The sequence below is a fragment of the Mustela putorius genome, unplaced genomic scaffold, assembly GCF_011764305.1.
Source record: "Mustela putorius furo isolate JIRA1106 unplaced genomic scaffold, ASM1176430v1.1 tig00000228_pilon_pilon_pilon, whole genome shotgun sequence".
Lineage (NCBI taxonomy): Eukaryota > Metazoa > Chordata > Mammalia > Carnivora > Mustelidae > Mustela > Mustela putorius.
In genome coordinates, this window is record NW_025421322.1 from 5,215,426 (window position 1) to 5,237,295 (window position 21,870).

The 21,870-nt window shown below is 45.0% G+C and overlaps 1 long non-coding RNA gene across 1 annotated transcript; it reads left to right on the forward strand.

Annotated features, from left to right (window-relative positions):
- The first annotated feature begins 1,378 nt into the window (after positions 1 to 1,378).
- On the forward strand, positions 1,379 to 18,857 carry LOC123391446. Its single transcript, XR_006606129.1, has 3 exons — positions 1,379 to 1,487; positions 17,686 to 18,407; positions 18,491 to 18,857. It is a non-coding gene; the product is annotated as an uncharacterized LOC123391446 (long non-coding RNA).
- Positions 18,858 to 21,870: the final 3,013 nt, after the last annotated feature.

Sequence of the window (21,870 nt, forward strand, 5' to 3'; positions counted from 1 at the left end):
CTGTGTTTGTATGTCTTTAGTGGATTATATCTGCTACTGCTGATGCTTTCCGGTCTGGTCCCTTCATCAGGTGCCAATGTCTGCAGCAAAATCCAGATTTTCTTGTACTCTCCTAGGTGCCCCTAGATAGAACTTGATACAAAGCTAAATCCTGCAGGAGCCAGTCAAACATAAACAGAGAATGGTGATGCCTGTTCTACCTAAAATCATTTAAATTCAGAGGATTAAAAAATACATCCTGAGGCCAACTTTGTAACTCTAATGAAACTAAGCCCCTTTCAAAAATCAGCCTTCCTTCACAGCTTCCTCTGGGCCCCTTTTATAAAGAGAACCCACCGCTCTGGCTTTTTAAAAATTTGATTTTAAGTACGGGAGAGCTAGAGAGGGATCATCAGAGTGGAGCAGGTGCCAGAACCTTCCTGGTGACAGGCTTGAGCCCTGAGAAGACCAGCTCTCTCCCTCCTTGCCACCCCAGCTGCAGATGCCAAGCTTGAGATAAAGTTTAAAGGACATTGTTAATAATAAACTCAACCACTTAGGAGAAGTCATTGGTTCAGAATATGAGCTCAAGCCTCGGGTATGTGGCCAAGGAGAAAAGCATTTGGGAGAACAGGCTTTTCCTCTTAGGCAGCAGGAATGTTGTAGCCCTTCAAACGTAAATAAAAGCCAAAAAAACTTCCTGACAGAATGTCCTTATTTAAGAAGGGGTCTGGGAGTTCTCTCAGCCTAATGAATAAAACCTGGGATAAACTTTTTTTAGGCAGGCTCATTTCATTGAAGGATTCAGGGTAGTGTGTGGTGAGGGAAAATGACAACTGAGTAAATTAGCAAAGAACAAGAGGCCTGGAGCTGTAATTTCTGACTTCTGTTTACAGTTTCGAGATCTTCAGTCTGCATATCCATAAAATGGTGCTAATTAACTTTGCCCCAAACTCTGTGTACCAAAAAGTTTACTGAAGAGAGAAGTGAAGTAATATCAATAAAACCCAGCAATGCTGCCTCATTTATTATTGGCCATGAAAGATGCATTCCTCCAAGATCTTTACATATAAATTTATTTAAACTTCACAGCAAACCTAGGAGATACTTTGGGATTATCCTCATTTTTAAAGGTGAGTAAGCTGAGGTATAGCGAAGACCCATATTTTACACAAAGTCACAGCAGCCAGAGCAGGAATTTGAACCCAAGAAGTTGATCTGCAGAGTCTAGGATCTTAACTACTATTGAGTTTTACAGCCTTGCTAGAAAAAGAAAATCCAAATGATTGACTGCCCAGCAACTATCTCTAAAAAGTAGTCAAAGCAGTAGAGTTGTGTATTCCAAAAAAGGTGTAATAGTCTGTATTAGACCAACCCTACACAGATGTCACACAGATGACAGTGATAAACAAAGCATACAAAACAACTGTGTGAAGCCACTAGAGCATGACCATAATTATGCAGAAGCCGGAGGGGAGTTGACACATGGAAGAAGAAAAGGACCATGGGTGAGCTTCCCTTTATTTATTTATTTTTTAAATTTTTATGGGTTTTTACCTGGTGGTAGACCTCAGTCAGCTGTGCAAGGTAACTAGAGTCTGGGAACAAACTTGAAATCTTATCAGCCTGAGGAATCAGATAAGTGAATTTGGGGCTGCCAAAGCAGCTATAAAGGGAAGGGGAAAATCCTGGAAAGGATAGAGCAAAGGGAGGGAACCCTAAATTCTATATATAAACTCTGCTCAAATCTCTGGTTGACTTCTGAGCTACACACATATAGGGCAAACTCCAAGTAGTTATGCGAGGCGAAGAGAACCAAACAAAAAATGCAGCTGCTGCCCAGTGGAGAGGAGATAGAGTTTGAAGTTGGAGTTCAACCAAGCTAGTTGCCTATTAGAACAATAATCAACAGAAATCAACATGTTACTGAAGAACATACCAGAAACTAGAGTCTGTACAATGTATCATTCACAGTGACCAAATTCAAAATCATGAGATGTTTCAAGAAGAGAGAGAACCCGTACTCAAGAGAGTAACCCATACTCAGGAAAAAAGGCAATCGGGGTGCCTGGGTGGCTCAGTGGGTTAAATCCTCTGCCTTTGGCTTAGGTCATGATCCGAGGGTCCTGGACTTGAGCCCAGCATTGGGCTCTCTGCTCAGCAGGGAGCCTGCTCCCCCCTCCCCGCCTGCCTCTGCCTATTTGTAATCTCTGTCAAATAAATAAATAAAATCTTAAGAAAAAAAAAAAGGCAATCAATGGAGATACACTGAGAAGATCCAGATATTGGAACTAGCAGACAAGGTCTTTAAAGCAGCTATTATAATTATGCTTAAGAATATAAAAAAAAATAAGTTCACAATCAATGAAAAGACATAAATTCTAGCAGATAAACAGAAATGATTAAAAAATATCTTGAAATTCTGGAACTAAAAAATACAGTAAAAATTCATTGGATTTTTACATAAAAATTCATTGGATCGGCTCATGAGAGGATTGGAAATGACAGAAGAAAGTGTCAGTGAACTTAATGATACATCAACAAGAATTAAACAATCTGAAGAAAAGAGAAAAACGAAGTTTAAAAAACAAGTAAGTGATCAGAGACCTGTGGGACAGTATCAAGAGGTCTATCATTTATGACTGGAGCTCTAGAAGGAGGGAAGAAAATGAAGTAGGAAAAAAATGTTTCAAGAAGTAATTGCCAATCTTAATTCAAATTTGATGAAAGACATAATATTATAGATGCAAAAATATAAGCAAACACCAAGCAGGATAAATACAAGGAAAACCATATGTAGTAGTAGTCCATCTTAGCTGAAACCAAACATAAAGAGAAAATCAGCTAGAGAAAGATGGCATATTACATACAAGACTAACAATATAAACGACAGCTGGTTCATTCATGAAGGACAGAAAGAGTGGAGATATGAAGTCAGTTGATCCTCTCTAAAGGGCTGGAAGAAACAAACAAACAAACAACCCTGTCAATCCAGAATTCCGTATTCAAAAAAACACACCTCAAGAAATAAAGGTGAAATAAAGACACTTTCATATAAATAAGAACTAAGGGAATTAGTCATCGGCAGACCTGAACTACAAGAAATGATAAAGTTCTTTCATGCTGAAGTGAAATGATATCAGACAGAAATTCAATTCATCAGAAAGGAATGAAGGATGTTATAAATGGTAAGTATGTGGATACAGGTAAGAGTCTATTTTCTCTTTAAAGTTTTAAATACATGGGTGCCTGGGTGGCTCAGTGGGTTGGGCCGCTGCCTTCAGCTCAGGTCATGATCTCAGGGTCCTGGGATCGAGTCCCGCATCGGGCTCTCTACTCGGCAGGGAGCCTGCTTCCTCCTCTCTCTCTCTGCCTGCCTCTCTGCCTACTTGTAATCTCTCTCTGTCAAATAAATAAATAGAATCTTTAAAAAAAAAAGTTTTAAATACATATGAGTACTTAGAGCAAAACTTGTAACATTATATTGTAAAGCATAGAACATATGTAGATATAATACATGACTAGAGTATACAGACAAAGGCAGTAAATAAAACTGCATGGTTGCAAAATTTTTACATTTTGTGAAGTGACTCTAAGTAAATTGTAGTAAGTCAAGGATATTTATTATAATCTGTAGAACATTTACTTTTAAAAAAAACTAGTGCAAATAGGGATCACTAAAAAACCAGTAGATAAATTAAAATGTGATTCTAAAACAAAACAGAACAGAAAACAAAACAACCCCCACCTCCAACCACACTACCTCCAAAGAGAGCAGGAAAGAGAAACAGGAATAAAAATAGATTGGACAACCTAAAAACAATGAATACCCACATAGGTATATTAATTACATTAAATATGAATTGACCAAAACACTCCACTTAAAATTTAAAAATTAGCAGTCTGGAAAGAAAAAGGAGAAACCTAATTTTATGCTGTCTACAAGCACAATTTAAGTATAAATTCAGAGGAAGTTTGTAAGGAAGTTGGAAAAACTATATTAACACTAATTATTTATAAAATGAACTCATTCTATGAGATCATCATAACCCTGGTACCAAAACCAAGGAAAGTTATTACAATAAAAGTAAAACACACACCAATATTCTCCATGAACATGGGTGCAAAAATCCTTAACTAAATATTAGCAAGTTGAATCTCAAAAATAAAAGAAACAACTCTATTAAACACAGGCAAAAGATGTGAACAGATACTTCACAAAATAGGATATATCACCAACCAGAAAGCATGTGAAAAAGTGATCAACATCATTAATCACCAAGGAAATGTAAATTAAAACCACAATGATATACCACTACTACCCACCAAAATAGCTTAAAGATGACTAAAAACACTAAATGTAGGGATGTCAAGAAGCAATCAAAACTCTCATACATTATTAGCAGATCGAAAATAGTTCAAACATTTTAGAAAAAAAATCTGCCTAGTTTCTTATAAAATTAAACATATGCCTCCCATACATCTCAGCAATTCTACTCCTCTACTCCTTTTAGTACTTACCTAAAAGAAATGAAAACATATCTCCACAAAAGCTTTATACAAGCATATTCATAGACATTATATTTATAATTGCTAAAAATTGGGAAACAACCAAAATGTCCATCATTAAGAGAATGGATAAACAAACTATGATATATTCATACAAATGGAATAAAAGCAGTAAGAAAAACAAATTAACTACCAATAAATGCAAAAAAGGATGAGTCCTTAGCTGAGTGACAAAAGCCTTACACAGAAAGATTATGTGCTGTGCAGTTTCATTTATAGACAGTTCTAGGACAGGCAAAACTAACCTAAGTTTTAAAAAAAATCAGAATAACACTTGTTCTGGGAGTGGAGATGGAGATTGAGGGGGAAGAGTATTTGGAACCCTTTAAGGTAACGGAAATATTGTATATCTTGATAAGAGTTTGGGTTACACAGGGATCTGAATTTGTCAACGCACAATGATTGGTACACTTACAATTTGTGCATTTTAGTTTTTGTAAATTCTACTTGAAAAAAGAAAGAGCTACCTACAAATAGTGAACTTTAGTTGATGATGTGCAATCTAACATGTTTACAGGTGAGGAATGCTGAGGTCCACAACTCAGAAATGTATCAAATAAGGTGGAGGGATCTCTGGGTGGATAGATGGATAAATGCATGATAAAGCAAATATTGTAAAATGTTAACAAATGCAAAATCTAGATAGAGGGTATATAACTGAACACTGTAGAGTTCTTTCAATTTTTCTGGATTTTGAAATTTTTTATAGATTGAGAAAAAAAGAATAGAGAATAGAGTTAAGTAGGGGAAAAAAGTGAAGCGGGCTCTTGGGTTCATAGACAATCAAAGGAATGTATAATGAACGCTGAGGTGCATTGAAATGTCTGCAGCACGGTTTCCAAATTGGATAATTCTGAAAATATCATGGAGAGCCTAAAAAATATGGGTGTCTCAGCTCCCCTCTTAGAAGTCCTAATTTTGGACTGATCTGGGATGGAGCTGGAAATACTTTTAAAAGCTCACCAGGTGATCCCTGATAACCATCCATCTTAGGAACCACCGGTCAAAGAGGCCACAGTTACTTTTACCTGCAAGAAGGGAAAGATACTGTATACAAGGAAAATCAAGTAATATTTTCAGTTTTGGTAATCTCTGTTCACTTGTTAAGCCTGTACTTTGAAAACAGTTTAACATGGAGCGATTAGTAGTGACTGGTTTCAGTTCATTGTTGTTCTAGGTATAATGGAGTCAGATGTTAAATGCGGGCACTCCTCATTTCCCTGCTCAAAGGAGTAGTGGTGATGCCACTCGCAGTTGATGATAAACTGGACATCTGGGTGATGCTGAAGACACTGCAGCAGATGTGCATTACAGGGGTATCCTCATGTGGCATCTTGAGCCTTGACAGGGCTGCCTTGGGTAGGAGGAAGTTCAGAGTATCTTCTTCCTGCCCTCATCCCCAAGGCTTCTAGGTAGTTTCCCAGCCTGGGGATTATCCCCACCTCTTTCCCATTTATCCCAATCCTTCAAATTCATCAGGTCCCCCTTTCTACTAAGACTTCCCCAATTCCCATGGAGCAGAGCTTTTTGGATGGATCACTGGCACAATTCCTATCTCGCAGTATACCTTTTTTTTTTTTAAATCTTTTTTTATTCTTTCACATCCCTACTTTCCGTTTCCATACCAGATAAGGAAGGCGTGGTGAACATTTGCTATTTATTTTGCCTGCCCTGGAATTCCCCTCCTCATGAATGAATGTTTATCTCCTGCAAAAAAACCAGAACCTTCCAGACACTCTGTTTTTCATCCTCCCTTTTGGTTAGGATGTGGGCATGTGGTTCTAGACTCCTGCCTCTGACTTGGAATCCTAGGCTTTGCCATGACAGGGGTGGCCTCATCAGCTGGTTCCTGTGAGGTTACCCAGTGGTTCTTCTTGTTCTCCAGCCTCTCATGGTTTCTGCCCATTTTCTGAGTCTGAGTCCCAGCTCAGCTTCCCAGCTATACTTTTCTAAATTTCTTTTCTTCTGGAACCAGGCCATTTTTCTGTTGCTCGCAATTAGGCGAATAGATTTGATCTATATAAGCATTTAAGATACTGAACAACTACGAATTTAGGATTCCAGGAAAGACTCAAAATTTCTTCATCCCTTCAAGAATTTTCCTAGCCATTTAGGGAGGTGTGCTTACTTTTGAGATCTTCTGTGTGGTTCTCTCTTTCTAGAGAGCTTGTCTCAGCTCTCCATCCAGGTTGTAAAGCCTTGAGGTAGGGCTTGTTCTGAGTCCTCCTGTAGTCCAGCTGAGAGGCTAGCTGGTAGTTTTGCTCTTGTAAATACTTACTGATTGACTGAGACACTAATAGAAGTCATTTGCTTTCTTCAAATATGAACATTTCTTATGAGCCGGTAATTCTCCCAGTCCCATGTGAATGTATGTGTATTCTCTGGGTGCGACATTCCATTCATTTTGGGTTGAAGTAAGTCCATTTATTTTGGGTTGTCATGTAAGCCTTCTCCAATTTCCTTTGGGTCTTTGGTTTAAAACTCTTTCCTCATAAAAGGTTTAAGAATTCTTTCAGCCGTATTCAAATCTCTCCCACCATGGCTGGTGGGCTCCCTCCCTGCATATCTCAAGGGCTCTATGACCTTCAAGCTGAGAGGCCCAGGAGGCACACCAAAGATTGTCACCATGGCTTTTATCCCAGAGAACAAAAACCAAAGTTGTACACAGAAGCTCTGTCTGGCCAAGCCATTGTCAAGGCCCTCGAGGCTAACTTCATTCACTTACCAGTATTGGCTCTTTCTTGGAAAAGGCACCTGCGTGCATATTTCCTTTCCCGACTCCTATCAGCGGACTCTACCCAGCTGAGAGTCTGACAATCTGTGGATTTTGAACATGAACAAAACAGCTTCTTCCTGTAAAAACACCCTGAGGAGCAGGTAGATTGGTGTTAACTAAAGCTGCTGTCTCCTTTCCAGTCTTGTTACAGATAGGGCCTGGATCTGTGACCTCATCCATCAGTCTGCTGTCAGAGAGAGAGGGAGCACTAACTGTGTGCCAGCAGGGGGCCCAAAGAAATAAAGAAGACAAAGCCCTGCCCTTAAGGGTACTAGTTCAGTTCAAGAAATATGTACAGACTGCCTACTTGAGCAAACTGGTATAGGGCAGTGGGCCAAAACCAGGGTTGATCATGGCTGAGAGCTATTAGGTGGGTCTTCCAAGTCTCTGCTACTAAGGTGGGAGGTCTGGGATCCTTAGGGTATGCCACGACGCCCTCAGGGTGGAAGGTGACAGCATCCTGTGCCAAACAGCTGTCCGTGGTCAAGCCGCGGATAGCATTGGATGCCGGTTCCTGGACCCCACCTTCAGAGGCCCTGGTTCACTTCTTGGGGAAGACCAGGAATCTGCATTTTAATTAGTTCTGATGCAGGTGTTCCAGGGACCAAACCTGGAGACAATTTCTCCTTCAGAGGCATTTGGGATAAAAATTTCACCCAAACCTCCTGAGGCCACACCGTATCCACCAAACAAAGGAAGTAATTGCTCATTTTTAACCACAGCCACCAGAGAGTGGATACACCTGGTAATTTCTACAGCCTCCCCAACTGCAAAAACAAAGTGTGCCTCCCACTCCTTTGTGGCTAACAGCTTCTATTAACTAACAGGGGAGAGCAGCTTATTGCCTCTGGCACAATTTCAGTAGTTTCATCCTTCAGAAAAATCTAGAGTTTTGCCCCAACAGAGGCTTCTGCTTAAGGACCACTCCCCTGGGTCTGATAACAGCTACCCCGACCTGAGCGTCCTGAAGGACATAGAGCTCAAGAAATCCACGTCAGGCTCATCAGAGGAGGCTCCAGAAGGGAGCTGGGCCATCCATGGGGACAAGGCGAGCCCAGATGGAAAGGGACAGATGGGGAACTCTGGGCTGGGTACGCAGCAGGAAGGAAGGTTTTGAGGTGGGAATGACCCTCCTTACCTGTGAGGGCTCCAGCCTCAGGCAGCACATGGGAGCCCCCAGCTGTAGGGGGAGGAGGAGGACAGTAATTCCTGAGGGAGAAGAACCTATCCCACTGCAGGCTGCGGATGGAGGTAGGGGCCAAAGAGGCGGATGGCACCTAGATGTGTCCAGACCCTCGGGTCTCCGCCTGCAGGAAGCAGTCAGGCGCAGGCTCCTCTGAGGGCCAGCCTGCTGGAGGGGCAGCGGCCTGATGTTCTCACCTGGAATTGAGGGCAGAGACTCAGGTAGGGAACTCTCAAGGGGGAGAGGGCTGAACCTGGAAAAGGGGCTTAGTAAAGTCGCCATCAAAGAGTACTAGCCTGGTATTAAGCCCTGAGACAATGAGGAAGAGTGACAGGACAAGCTGAGGTCAGTCAGCAGATTAATTGTGGAAGGTAGCCCCTGGCTGGGATGCACTCACAGAACAATTAGGAAGAGAAAAGGGAAATGGAGGTGATTAAAAACTTGGGAGTCTCATCACAAGCTGAACCAATAGAGAGTTTCTGGAGATGCCACATTTAAACTTCCCTTCCCCTTCGGCCCCTCCTCCATCTTGAAGCCAAAAGTTCACATTATTCCACAGGGCACCCAATAAATGTCCAGTGCTTCTCTAAATCAGTTTGACTTCTTTTGTTCCTTGAGAGACGGGAGGAGCCAGCCTCAGCTGGAGTAGGGGTGGAGGCTACAGGACCCTTGCCTCAAGGTCTGTAACCCCAAGCCTGGTCCTGTTTTCCATTAATAATATCATTAAGGCCAATGCATCTGAGTGGGCCCCTAAGAACTTATCTGAAGATTAATATCACAAGCCTGATACTGAGCACAAAGCTCTAAAACATATTCGTGCTCAGGAAGATGTTTGCTAATGTTTGGCTTTTATTTCCCTTGGAGCTGGTATACATCAGCGAGGCCTGGGGATAATGAATAACAGCACGGACTATAAATTTTAAAACAAACAAAATAAAAACTGAAAGAATGCTAATGCAGACCATTGCTGGGATATGGCGGGTGTTGCTAAGATCGTGGTGATTAGACCTTACTGAGCAGATTCTATTATCTGGTTGTTAGGAGCAGTAGGTGGCTACCTCTTTATTGTATTGGTTTCTGAGTTATAAATTCTCAACACATCACCTTGCAAATGTGACAAATGAGGCGACAGCAGGAAGGCAAGGGAGGGCAGACTTGAGAAGAAGATGGATGGGGTCTCTGGCAGGGGCCACTGGCTTCCCACCAAAACCTATCTCCCTTTCTTGCTGGGTGAGAGTTAGGCAGTATGGTCCAGTTCCTCCTGCAAGTAAGAGTGGCCAAGGACTGGATAACTGACTTCCAGCCAATGGAGGGTGAGGAACTTTTGAGACAGCAGCATGCTTCCTTTATGGTCTTGTTCCCCCTCCATTGGCTCAAGGCCCTTGTGGATAATGAGACCACAGCTGGAAGGAGCCTGGGTCCCTGAATCACCCTGCAGCATAGAGCCACCTGCTGATCTGGAACGTCCACCCTGGAATGTTACAGGATCTAGAGATACACTTCTAATGTATACAGGTCCAGACATTTTGGGGTCTAGTTGTTACAGTGGTTTAGCCTGTCCTAAGTAAAGCAGGGCCAATTCAGCATACCCACCACAGGAATTCTGAAATGGGAAGGAGGACCACAGAAACTTTGCTTTTCATGAGAGCTCACTCCTAGGAAGAAAGGAGTCTTCCTAGGAAGACATCTTTCTTGGGGCTGATGGTCAAGGTCTGGGAACCCAGAAATAGGACCCTTGAATGAAGTATGGAGGGTGGTAGGGTCTGACCTTTTCCTGAGGTGGGAGGAGAGCCTCAAAGCTCTTCCTGGGCCATTCCTGGCTAAACAGGGGTAAAGACTTTAAGACTGACAGTCATGCAAAATGCCCTCTGGAAATTAGGGTCCATTTCTTCAGTAGAAGGAACCAGAAGTTAGTCAAACATAGCAGCCAAACAAATCCAACATCACAGGCTTCTGCTGAGGAGTTGGGTATGAATGCAAACCCTAGGAGGAGCTGTCAGCTTACAGAGGAGTGCAGGTCCAGCAGCCCCAGGCACCAGGGGCTCCTCCGTAATATGGTCCTGGGAAGGAGCCACTGGTGAGCATGAATCAGAGACCCTCAGTGGGATCAAGAGCAGCCCGCCTCCATGAAGCCTCTGGGGACAGTGTGTAAAGGACTGCAGCAGCAAGAGGCTGATCTAGGACATCAGGAGAAAGGCCTGAAAGGTGGGTATGGAACGCAAGGGACACACCCTTGACACACCCTTGAGGTTGAACTCAAGCCCTTCATTATCTCTTCCAAGATGCTACAACCCTAGGAAGTAAGCCATAAATTTAAATACGTATTAAATCACTATGTTAATGACATTCCAACACTGCCCTTGGGTACTCAGCTGTAAAGATTGACTTAGTGGAAAAGACATTTTCAAACCAGAGGGAAAAAACAAGATACTTTTCTCTGAAGTATTCATTCAATAAATATTTTCCTAGAGGTTACAGAGAGAAATAAGGCCTGCCTCCTGACCCACTGAGCTAATAAAGTAGGAGTGTGATTTTCCAAAGCAGAGGTATGTATGTCAAGAGGAAGAGACCCCGAATCGCTAAGGAAATGTTGAAAAACAAAAATAAAACGGGGGGCCGGGCACCTGGGTGGCTCAGTGAGTTAAGCCTCTGCCTTTGGCTCAGGTCATGATCTCAGGATTCTGGGGTCAAGCCCCATATCAGGCTCTCTGCTCAGCAGGGAGCCTGCTTCCCCCTCTTTCTCTGTCTACCTGTGATCTCTCTCTCTCTGTCAAATAAATAAATAAATTAAATATTAAAAAAAAAATAAAAATAAAAATAAAACGGGGGGCATCACGTTACCTGATTTCAAGCTTTACTACAAAGCTGTGATCACCAAGACAGCATGGTACTGGCATAAAAACAGACACATAGACCAGTGGAACAGAGTAGAGAGCCCAGATATGGACCTTTAACTCTATGGTCAAATAATCTTCGACAAAACAGGAAAAAATATATAGTGGAAAAAAGACGGTCTCTTCAATAAATGGTGCTGGGAAAACTGGGCAGCTATATTTAGAAGAATGAAACTGGACCATTCTGTTACACCGTACACAAAGATAAACTCAAAATGGATAAAAGACCTTAATGTGAGAAGGAATCCATCAGAATCCTAGAGGAGAACATAGGCAGTAATCTCTTCGATGTCAGCCACAGCAACTTCTTTCAAGATATGTCTCCAAAGGCAAAGGAAGCAAAAGCAAAAATGAACTTTTGGGACTTCATCAAAATCAAAAGCTTCTGCACAGCAAAGGAAACAGTCAACAAAACAGAGGCAACCCACGGAATGGGAGAAGATATTTGCAAATGACAGTACAGACAAAAGGTTGATATCCAGGATCTATAAAGAACTCCTCAAACTCAACACACACAAAACAGACAATCATATCAAAAAATGGGCAGAAGATATGAACAGACACTTCTCCAATGAAGACATACAAATGGCTATCAGACACATGAAAAAATGTTCATCACTAGCCATCAGGGAGATTCAAATTAAAACCACATTGAGATATCACCTTACACCAGTTAGAATGGCCAAAATTAGCAAGACAGTTTACAACATGTGTTGGAGGGGATGTGGAGAAAGGGGAACCTTCTTACACTGTTGGTGGGAATGCAAATTGGTGCAGCCTCTTTGGAGAACAGTGTGGAGATTCCTCAAGAAATTAAAAATAGAACTTCCCTATGACCCTGCAATTGCACTACTGGGTATTTACCCCAAAGATACAGATGTAGTGAAAAGAAGGGCCATCTCTACCCCAATGTTTATAGCAGCAATGGCCACGGTCGCCAAACTGTGGAAAGAACCAAGATGCCCTTCAACAGATGAATCGATAAGGAAGATGTGGTCCATATACACTATGGAGTATTATGCCTCCATCAGAAAGGACAAATATCCAACTTTTGTAGCAACATGGACGGGACTGGAAGAGATTATGCTGAGTGAAATAAGTCAAGCAGAGAGAGTCAATTATCATATGGTTTCACTTATTTGTGGAGCATAACAAATAGCATGGAGGACATGGATAGAGAGGAGAAGGGAGTTGGGGAAAATTGGAAGGGGAGGTGAATCATGAGAGACAATGAACTCTGAAAAACAAACTGAGGGGTTTGAAGGGGCGGGGGGTGGGAGGTCGGGGTACCAGGTGGTGGGTATTATAGAGGGCACAGATTGCGTGGAGCACTGGGTGTGGTGCAAAAATAATGAATACTGTTATGCTGAAAATAAATAAAAAATAAATTTAAAAAAAAAAAGAAGAGAAAGGGGGCAATTCAATAAGAAAAAGAACATTCAGGGAGAGAAAGAAATGAAATATATTAAAACATAACCATCTAATAATGAGCGGACAATGAATTTGATTATATTCCAGAATTATCCCACAATTTTACTTTTAAATTCTGTCAACATTCTAAACTATTTAGCTTGACATGAATGACATCTTTGTGTGTGCTCAGCAGGAACTGAATTTTAACTAGTGGTAAAAAGCCATACAATTACTTGCCTGCCCCGAAGAAGGTGTGAACCTGGCCTTTTGCACTGAATTTTAGCCTGGTGGGTTTGAGAGCAGACCTGTCCTGTGCCCACCTCCCTTCCCCGAGTGGGAACTGATGGAGACACTAGGGGAGAGACAGGGACAGGAGGTGAGGCTAGACTGTTAGATCTCTGCTCTTAGGGGGTCTCGAGCTTTTTTTGGGACAGTGGCAAATCTGCAGAACCACTTCAGCACTCACACTGGAACACAAAACATCCCAAGTAAAATGAAGTTGAAAGTGTTATTTGCAAAACTAAACATACTCTTGCCATATAATCGAGCAATTGAGCTCCTTGAAAGCTTAACTTTGGTACAAAAACCCGGACATGGACGTTTATAGCAGTTGTGTTCATAGTTGCCCAAATCTGGAAGCAGCCAAGATGTCCTTCAACACGGGAATGGATACACTGTGATACATCCAAACAGAGGACTAGTATTCAGCAATAAGAAGAAATGAGCTAAGCAGCCATGAAAAGACTGAGAGGAACCTTAAATTCATATTACTAAGTGAACTCAGCCAATCTGAAAAGGCTTCATATTGTGTAATTCCAACTACGTGGTTTTCTAGAAAAGGTAAAAACGACAGAGACGGTAGAAAGATCCGCTGTTGCCAGGGGTTGGGGCAGGAGGTGAGCAGCAGGGGACCAGAGAGGAGGGAGGGACGAATGGGTGGAGCACACAGGAATTTGAGGGCCTCAAAACTAGTCTGATATACTGTATTGGTGCAGACGTGTCTTTCTCCATTCGTCAGAACCTACAGATGGCACACCAGGAGTGAATCAGTGCACACTAGGGACTGTAGTCAATAATAATAATAATTGATTCATCATGCGTCATAAATGTATCACACCAATACAGGTGTCAGTAACAAGTCGGGCGTCTGGGAACTTTGTACTCTTTGCTAACATTACTCCGGCCTGCCAGCTCTGATGTCAGCCTCCACAGTCCAGACCTACTACTCTGAGGCTGACCCAGAGCCGCCCGCGCCTTCAGGAGTCATCCCGACCAGTGTGTTTGTGCTCACAGAAGTGACCACTGATCTTCACTGACTGCTGGGACAGCCAAGTGGGTGGTATTCCAGAGCTCTGCTGATTCGGCTGCCTGTGCTCAGGCCATAAGTTCCTAAGCCCCGAGGCCCTTGCCTCTGCTGGTCAGAGAAGAGGGAGAAGCAGGGCTGAGAAGGGAGGTGGGATGGTGCAGTGGGACACTCACAGGCTCTGGGGACAGCGGCTCTGGGCTGGTGTCCCAGGTCTCCCCTAACTCACCTGCAAAAGGGTCATTATAGCACATGCTTCATGGGGCTCTTGGAGGGAACAAATGACCACAAATGCCTGGAATGGAGAAAAAGCTTAGTAAATGTTATACTTATTAAAATAAAATTCATTTTATTAATAATGATGATAAATTATAATTAAAACTAAAAGAATAATAGTAAGTGTTACTATAACTCCTTTCTCACAGGTTTTTGGCAAGGGATAGCTCAAAGGGGAGAATGTGTATAAATGCTCAAGACAGAAGCACAGTTTGCAGACAAGAAATGGTAGCTTTGGGATCACAAAATTATGTTATATTGTCCATAGTCATGACACAGCAAAGGATAGATGCTGGAAAAACCCACAGTGAACTCCTGCTGGGTTCTATTCACAAAGGTTGGAGTTCTCAAAAAAAAAAGTCTGCTGATGGAACAGTTATCAGACAATCCCATTTGGGTTTGCATTGTTATCTGGCTTCAATGGGCAGCCATCGCCTGGGTGACATTTCTAGAGCCAGTGCTCTGAGGGGTCAACACCTCCCTCCCTGGCTGGCTTCCACATTCCTCCAGCAGGAGCATCTTTTATGAGATGACAGGAGAGGCGTTCATAGAAAGGCAGTCAGTTACACAGTGGGACTGATGGTCTGCAGGAGAGCGATGGCCGCTTTTAACCCTCACCATGGGGGCCCAGCAGGCCATCAAAGCCCAGGCAGGGGGTCACAGGACCCCAGGGTGACCGGCTGTCCTGGCCCTGAGCAGACTCAGCTCCAGCGGGCTCTCCCCGGAGGCCAAGATGACCTCCAGACTCTAGCCAGCTGGGCACAGTGTCCTTGATATTTCTGGCTTGGTATTTGGGGCACAGGATGCCTGAGCTTCCACTCCTGCTGCTGTGGGGGCAGCCTCCATGCTCTGAATGTCCTGAGAACTCTTAAAAAAAAGAAAAAACAAAACAAAAAAAACTGGTCCAAAGCATGAGGAAAAGTGACTCTGGCCTCTGACACAGATCCTTTGTAGGAGTATGTGCACAATAAATATCTCTGGGGTTTTCCTTCCAGACAGTGCATGGTACCCCAGTGTGTGGTATGTGAGCCACACACTGGCTTGGTTTGTACTGTAAATATATGCTGTATATGTATATGTACATATACATATATGTACAATATATGTACTGTAAATATATGCTCAGGGAATAGACCACTAGCTATTAGGCTCTTTTGCTGCTGTGATAAAGATTTGCAGAGTGTTCACAGGGAAAAGAGCTCCTGCCATGGGCAACATAGGAATGGAGCATGATTCACACAAGGCAGATGAGATCAAGGTCCTGTCCCATCCCCAGCACTCTTGGGACTCACCCTCCCCCCGCCCTTCCTTCCTTCCTTCCTTCCTTTCTTTCTCTCTCTTTCTTTCTTTCAAGATTTTATTTATTTGAGAGAGAGAGAGAGAGAGAGAGAGCAGGAGTGGGGGGAGGAGCAGAGGGAAAGGGCAAGAGAAAGAATCTCAAGCAGACTCTACACTCAGCACAGAGCCTGATGCAGGGGCTCGATCTCATGGCCCTGAGGTTATGACCTGAGCCAAAATCAAGAGTCAGATGCTCAACTGACTGAGCCACCCAAGGTGTCCCACTCCTGTGACTTTCTGGGGAACAGTGAGAGGCAGGGGGCACCTTGCTAACCTGAGCCAGGGCAATGATGGGGCCTGTCTAGGGCCACCACTCCTCTGAAAGTCCCTCCCCTGGGAGCTGTGTAGTGAAAGCAGCGGCTCATGTCCAGAGTGTTTATAGAGCTCCGCGAGTAGAAATGAGCAGAGCTAATATTTAGTCGTCTAGCCTGGTCTCAGCTGGGATTCACTTCCTAGTTCAGTCCCCAGGCTAGTGAGTAAAGGTTTTCAGCCTGGGCTTTAGCACTGGTCTCCATTTTACAGATTAGGAAACTGAGGTTGAGAGAGGTAGCAGCCTTGCCTGAGATCAATCAGCGTGTCTGTGCAGAGTCTGGATGTAAAGCCAGGCTGTCTGACTCCAGACCTTGGCGCTTAGCCTGCGTGTCTGCAGAGCTCTGGACTCGCTCCTGGAGGAGTGGCTAGGGAGCACTCTTCTGGCATAGCCTACACAAGGAGAGTGCTGAACAGCCATGCCCCAGAGGTGAAGGCCCCGGTGAGTGTGCTGTCCTCCTGCCGACACAAGCCTCTTGCACCTCTGTACTCCTGCAGGCTGGGTCGGCAGTGGGGGTTGCTCACTGGCCTCCGTGAGGCTGCTGGAAGCTGTGGGGCTTCAGACCTACCAGTTCTTCAACAAGAAAAGACCATTAGGCCTAAGGAGGGACAGGAGAGAAATGAGGCAAGAGGGATGCCAGTCGCAAGGCCTGTCCTCTTGGAAAGGAAGTCAAATTTTGGAATCATCTTTCTGGGTCGTCAAGGGGACTTACCGAACCCATTAGACCCATTTCTTCACAGCCTCTCCATATTTTGTGCAGAGTGCGAAGTTAAAAGACGGGCCATACTTGCCTGCTGTCTAAGCCCCGGATGTTTGTCATCACTATTCTCTACTGCCCAACTCCACCTTCAGGAGTTTCAAAAATGTAGAGGGCATGATTTGGTCTGTGACTTTTGTATAAATTTATTTAATGCAGATATATTTCCTCAGCACCTGCTGTGGACCGGGAATATCCATCCCTCCATTCATTCCCCTGATTTATTACAGGCTAAGTCAGTTGCCGCCTCCCCGGTGAGGCTCAGCAGGGGTCTCACTCAGGGATCCTGCCACACTGGGTGGGGCAGGAGGAAGGAAGAGTGGGGGAGGTGGCGGGAAAACTGGTTTACAGTTGTTGAGAGTTTCCTGTGAGCCAAGAGATTACATCATTTAGTCCTCTCCGTTGACTGTCAGGTAGATGTGCTCATTATCTCCATTTTACAAGGAGCAAGTAAGATTTGGCAAAGTTAGGTAATTTCCCCCAAGTGTCATAGCCAGTACACCGCAGAGCTGGGTTTTGAACTCAGATCCCCGACTCCAATGCCTGTGCTTTTCTTTGCCGCCTTATATTCCTTGCCTTTCACAGGTATTATTAGCCCCAAACCCACAGGGAGTCGCCATCAGTCCCATGTAACTGTCAGGGAAACCAAGGCTCGAAGGGGAAGGGGGCTTGCCAAGGCCTCTCTGGCTGGAGCAGGGATGTGAGCCCAGGTAGTCTGGTGCCAAGTCCAGGGTGTGCGTGTTACTCCCCAGAGCCTCTCTGGTATACAGCCCTGGGGCCAGGAGCTAAGATGCAGGAGGTCCCACTGCAGCCTGGTTGGGCCTCACCCCAAGCATTGGTGTGACATAGATTGTGGGGCTGAAGACTGTTTTGCTGCTGTGTTTCAGGCTAGTGCCCAAACATCACTTGAAGCACTCAGGAAGCTGACAGGTGGAAGGTGATGGCCCGAGGAGTGCAGGTAGGAGTGGGCGACAGGGAAGCCCCCCACCAAAGAAGGTGCCTTGGCAGGCCTTTGTGCTCTTCTCTTGTATTTCATGTTCCAGTGCCATACCCTGTGATTTTCATCATTTATGAGTGTGAAGAAAGAGGCCGCTGATTCACAGGGAAAGGAAATGGCAAAGGTTCTGAAACTTCCTGTTTGTCTGATATCTGCAAAGATATCTGCGTTATGCAAATACCCTCACTCCCGAAAAATGCAGGCGTGTACACACACACACAGGCACACGCACCCTCTGCCTGGCCCTGTGCACTGTGTCTCCTCTGTACTGAGTACATTGAAAAATGATTCCACTCACATGGTAGCCAAGGTACTGGGGGAACCTGCCATAGAAATGTATGATCATTAAAATAGCAGCGTTTGTATGTGGTTTGAATTGCTTAGCAGAGGTCTCTTCCAGGTAAGTCCTTGCTCTGGCCCCTGGCCCAGGGCTGGTTTGGTTTCCACCTGGCAGAGCCTGTGAGTCAGGGACCCGTTATGAGGGAAGCAGATGTGTGAAGAGGCCTCATCCTGGCCCCAGGCTCCTGTCCAGCCCAGGATCTCCATTTCCTCATGGTTCATTCTTCCCTCAAGGGGCTCTTGAAATGTGCTGTATCCCGCTCCCAACCCCCAGTAAGTTGAGATAATGACAGACATTGAATATTTGTTCATTGTTGGTTCATTGTGATCTTTATGCAGGTCTTTCTTTCTTTCAGTATCAGTTCGGGATTCAGCCCAAGCCTGTGGCTTGCTGAGCTAGTCTGTGATTCCAGTGTTGACCCCTGGCAAGGACCTGAGATCCAGCCGGCAGGAGCAGCTGGTGGCTGCCTCCATGCTGAGGAACTTTTTAAAAAGCTGAATGTAAGCTTCGATTTTAATAGGTGAAAGTGAAAATGACATGTGACTTCCAGAAAATTCTCAAAGATTCAAAAGAATTGTTCTTTGTCATGAGTTGAATAGCATTCTTCAAACAAATGAATGCTTTTTCTCATATTCAGAGTTGCCTGAATTAGGGGAAATGGATATAAATTGTTGCAAGAGAGAAATTTGGTTAGCTATAAATTAAAATAATTTGTTTTTTTACTCATTACTCTCTTCTTGACCCTACCCAAAAGCCCTCATGTGAGCAGTTGGGGGTGGGGTGGGAATAGACCTTCATTCCCCTGTTTAGAAAGGGATAAGCCAGAAGTTCCAGCAGGAGAGTCCATCACCTAGCCCAAAGCCGGGTTTCCAGATCTGGCTTCTAGGCTGGTGGCTACCCTATTACAAAAGGGAGTGGCCCAGAGGGAGAAGCATGAGCTTGTAGAGGTCAAATAGGGTAGACATCTTGGGGCTGCTATTTGCCAACTGTGTGGCCTTGAGCACTTTTCTTAAACCTTGCCAAGTCTTAGTCTCTTTAACTGTAGAATGGAGTTTTCATGAGGATACAAGGGACATATGTATATAAAACGGCTGGCTCCAGGACCTGGAACCCCAAGGTCAATAAGTGAAGTATCACGATGACCACACCACTCCTTGACAGAGCCTCAGCCACTGCAACAGGTCATGTGGGACCTGAAGGGTCTTCAGAGAGTTTCTAGAATCTGTCTTTGAAGCAGAGGGTTGCCACAGAGACTGCCCTTGTTTTAGGGATGTCTGCGAGGAAAAGAGGGGAGGAATTGTGAACATATTTATGAGAAAGTTTCTCTCCACCCCTTGAGAGGGGCCCAAAGCCAATGTCTACACTTATCTGGAAACTTGACCTGCCTGTCTCTTTGCTGGCTCAGGCTCTAAGGAAATAAGACATCAGCCTTGTGCTTCTCCAGTCCCACAGCTGTGACCCAAGTCCATAGAGAAATAGAAACAGATGCCCTAATATATAACTAGTGTGAAGCAGCTAAAAACAGAGATTCAGCCCATTTACCCGCTGAGCACTTACTGAGCACCTCCTGAATGCCTGGTGTGTTGTTAGATATCACAGGGACTTGTCTCATGAGAATAATGGCTGATTTCTCTAGAGTTCCTACTGAGCACAGGGCAAACACAAACCCTGTTTGTGTTCTTCACAAACAGGGTTTCATCCAATTCTTCCAGGAACCTCTCAAAGAGGCATGAATACCTTCTTGATCAATGAGACACAGAGAAGTTAAGTTCCTTGCCCAAGGCCACACGTGGCAGATGGGACCTGAGCACACCTTCTGCCTGGGGTAGTCTGTGCTCGCCACCCTCACTCTGTGGGCATGTAACAAGTGCCCTCTTACCTCTAGGAATTAAAAAGGCCAGGAGCTGAAGGACATAGTCCCAAATCCTGAAATAAGGATGCAGATGCCAAAGAACCCAGAAATGAAACACAAAGAAGGAGAAGAGGCAGAGTAGGGATGGTGTCAGAGAATGTCTGGGAATGGGAAGGTAGGGGCAGGAACGGAAGTGGAGAAAGGGATAAGGTGCAAACCTTGAGGAGACTGGACTCAGTGCGGTGGCATATGGGCTCCTCAGAGGCCATTTTGGTTTGCCTTGGAAGTGGGGACAGAGCCCTTGGAGAAGGCTGTTGGGCTGACCCTTGGGGGTCTGTCACCCGCTGGGTTCAGGGTTCTGGGGAGTCTGACCATCCTGTTCCTTCCAACTTGGTGTTTGGGGTTTGGTGAGGGTGTGTGGGGGGCTGATGGTTATCTGGGCCCCTGTCCTGAGTGAATGTGGTGCTTGCTGCCCTGCTAGTTAACTATTTGCCTCAACCCTGTGGACACTGGCCTGTGTAGCAGGGTCTTCCAGGCAGCTGAACTGGGTAGCTCAGGTTGGAGCTGTGGGTGCTGGAAGGGGAGAGAGAGAATGGGAAGGGGCAGATCTGCTCCCTTAGTCCCCACATACCCTGGAGGGGCAAGGGCCAGCAGGGGTTGGGCATACCCTCTGCTCCCCAAGGACTGGCAGCCTCAGCAGGGATCAGGGCCCAACCTGGCAGGGCCATGGGCCTTCCCTGGGGGACTCTGTCCCAGCAGCAGCACTGAGACCCTTTGCAAGTCTCTTCAGGGCTACAGAGGTCCACAGTGGGGGCAGAGCAGGAGAGGGAAATGCTTGGCTTCCTCCATACCTGTTCTTCCTCCCATCTGCTCCATCTCAAGCAGCGGAGGCCAGCACCCCCCACCTCCCCAGCCCGCTCAGGGGCACAACTCAAAGTCTTATCCCGTCCACCTCCAAAAAGGCTCTCGACTGCCCACTTTTCTACAGGGCCATGTCCGGCTGACTTCTCTGCCTCAGCCACTGCAGTGGCCTCCTACCCTGTCCACCTCTCCATTGCCATGCTTAGCTCTTTCAAAGCCATTCTGCCCCAAACAGCCAGATGACTGGTAATAAAACAGAAATCAAATCACTGTCTCTCAGGCTTCTCTGCCTCCTGGGCGGAAGGGCGCAAGGGGCCCTCCCTGACTGCTCCATTCTTGTGCTGACTCACTCATTCATTCATTCTTTCATTCAACACACCTTCACCGAAGCCTGGTCACATGTACTGTTTATGGACACGGGGGACAGTGACAAACACAAAACCCTGATGTCACAGAACAAACTATTAGTGGAGGGGAGGGTAGACAGCTAACCCACATGTGAGACGGTAGATGGTAAACCTGTGGAGAACACAGAGTAAGGCCAGGAAGTAGGGAGAGCGGGGGCTGGGGGTGGGTGTCGGGGAAGGCGTCTTTAGGAAGGTGACATTTGAACAAAGACTTGAAGGAAGCGAGGGAGTGAGTCATGGGGACTGTAGGGGAAAACTTGTTCCTGCAGAAAGAACAGCAGCTGTGCTCTGAGGTGGGAACACCCCCGGCTGCTCGGGGTATTTTCAAGGAATACCCTAGTTCCTGTTGGTCACTGCCAGGTTTTTGTCTTTCACACAGCATTTGCACAATCTGTAACTATGTCTAGTAGATTCTTGTGTGTTTTCCACAGTGAGCTGTCAGCTCTCTGTGGTAAGGATGCATCTGTCTCACGGACACCTGAATCATTTGTGTCTGGCACAGGGCCTGGGGTCTCGAAGGTGCTTAGCAAATGTGTTCAACGAGGTGAGGAAGCGGGCAGCTGGCATATTGCCAGGGGCACTTGGGAAGGGTCCCTTTGGGGCTTCTGGGAAATG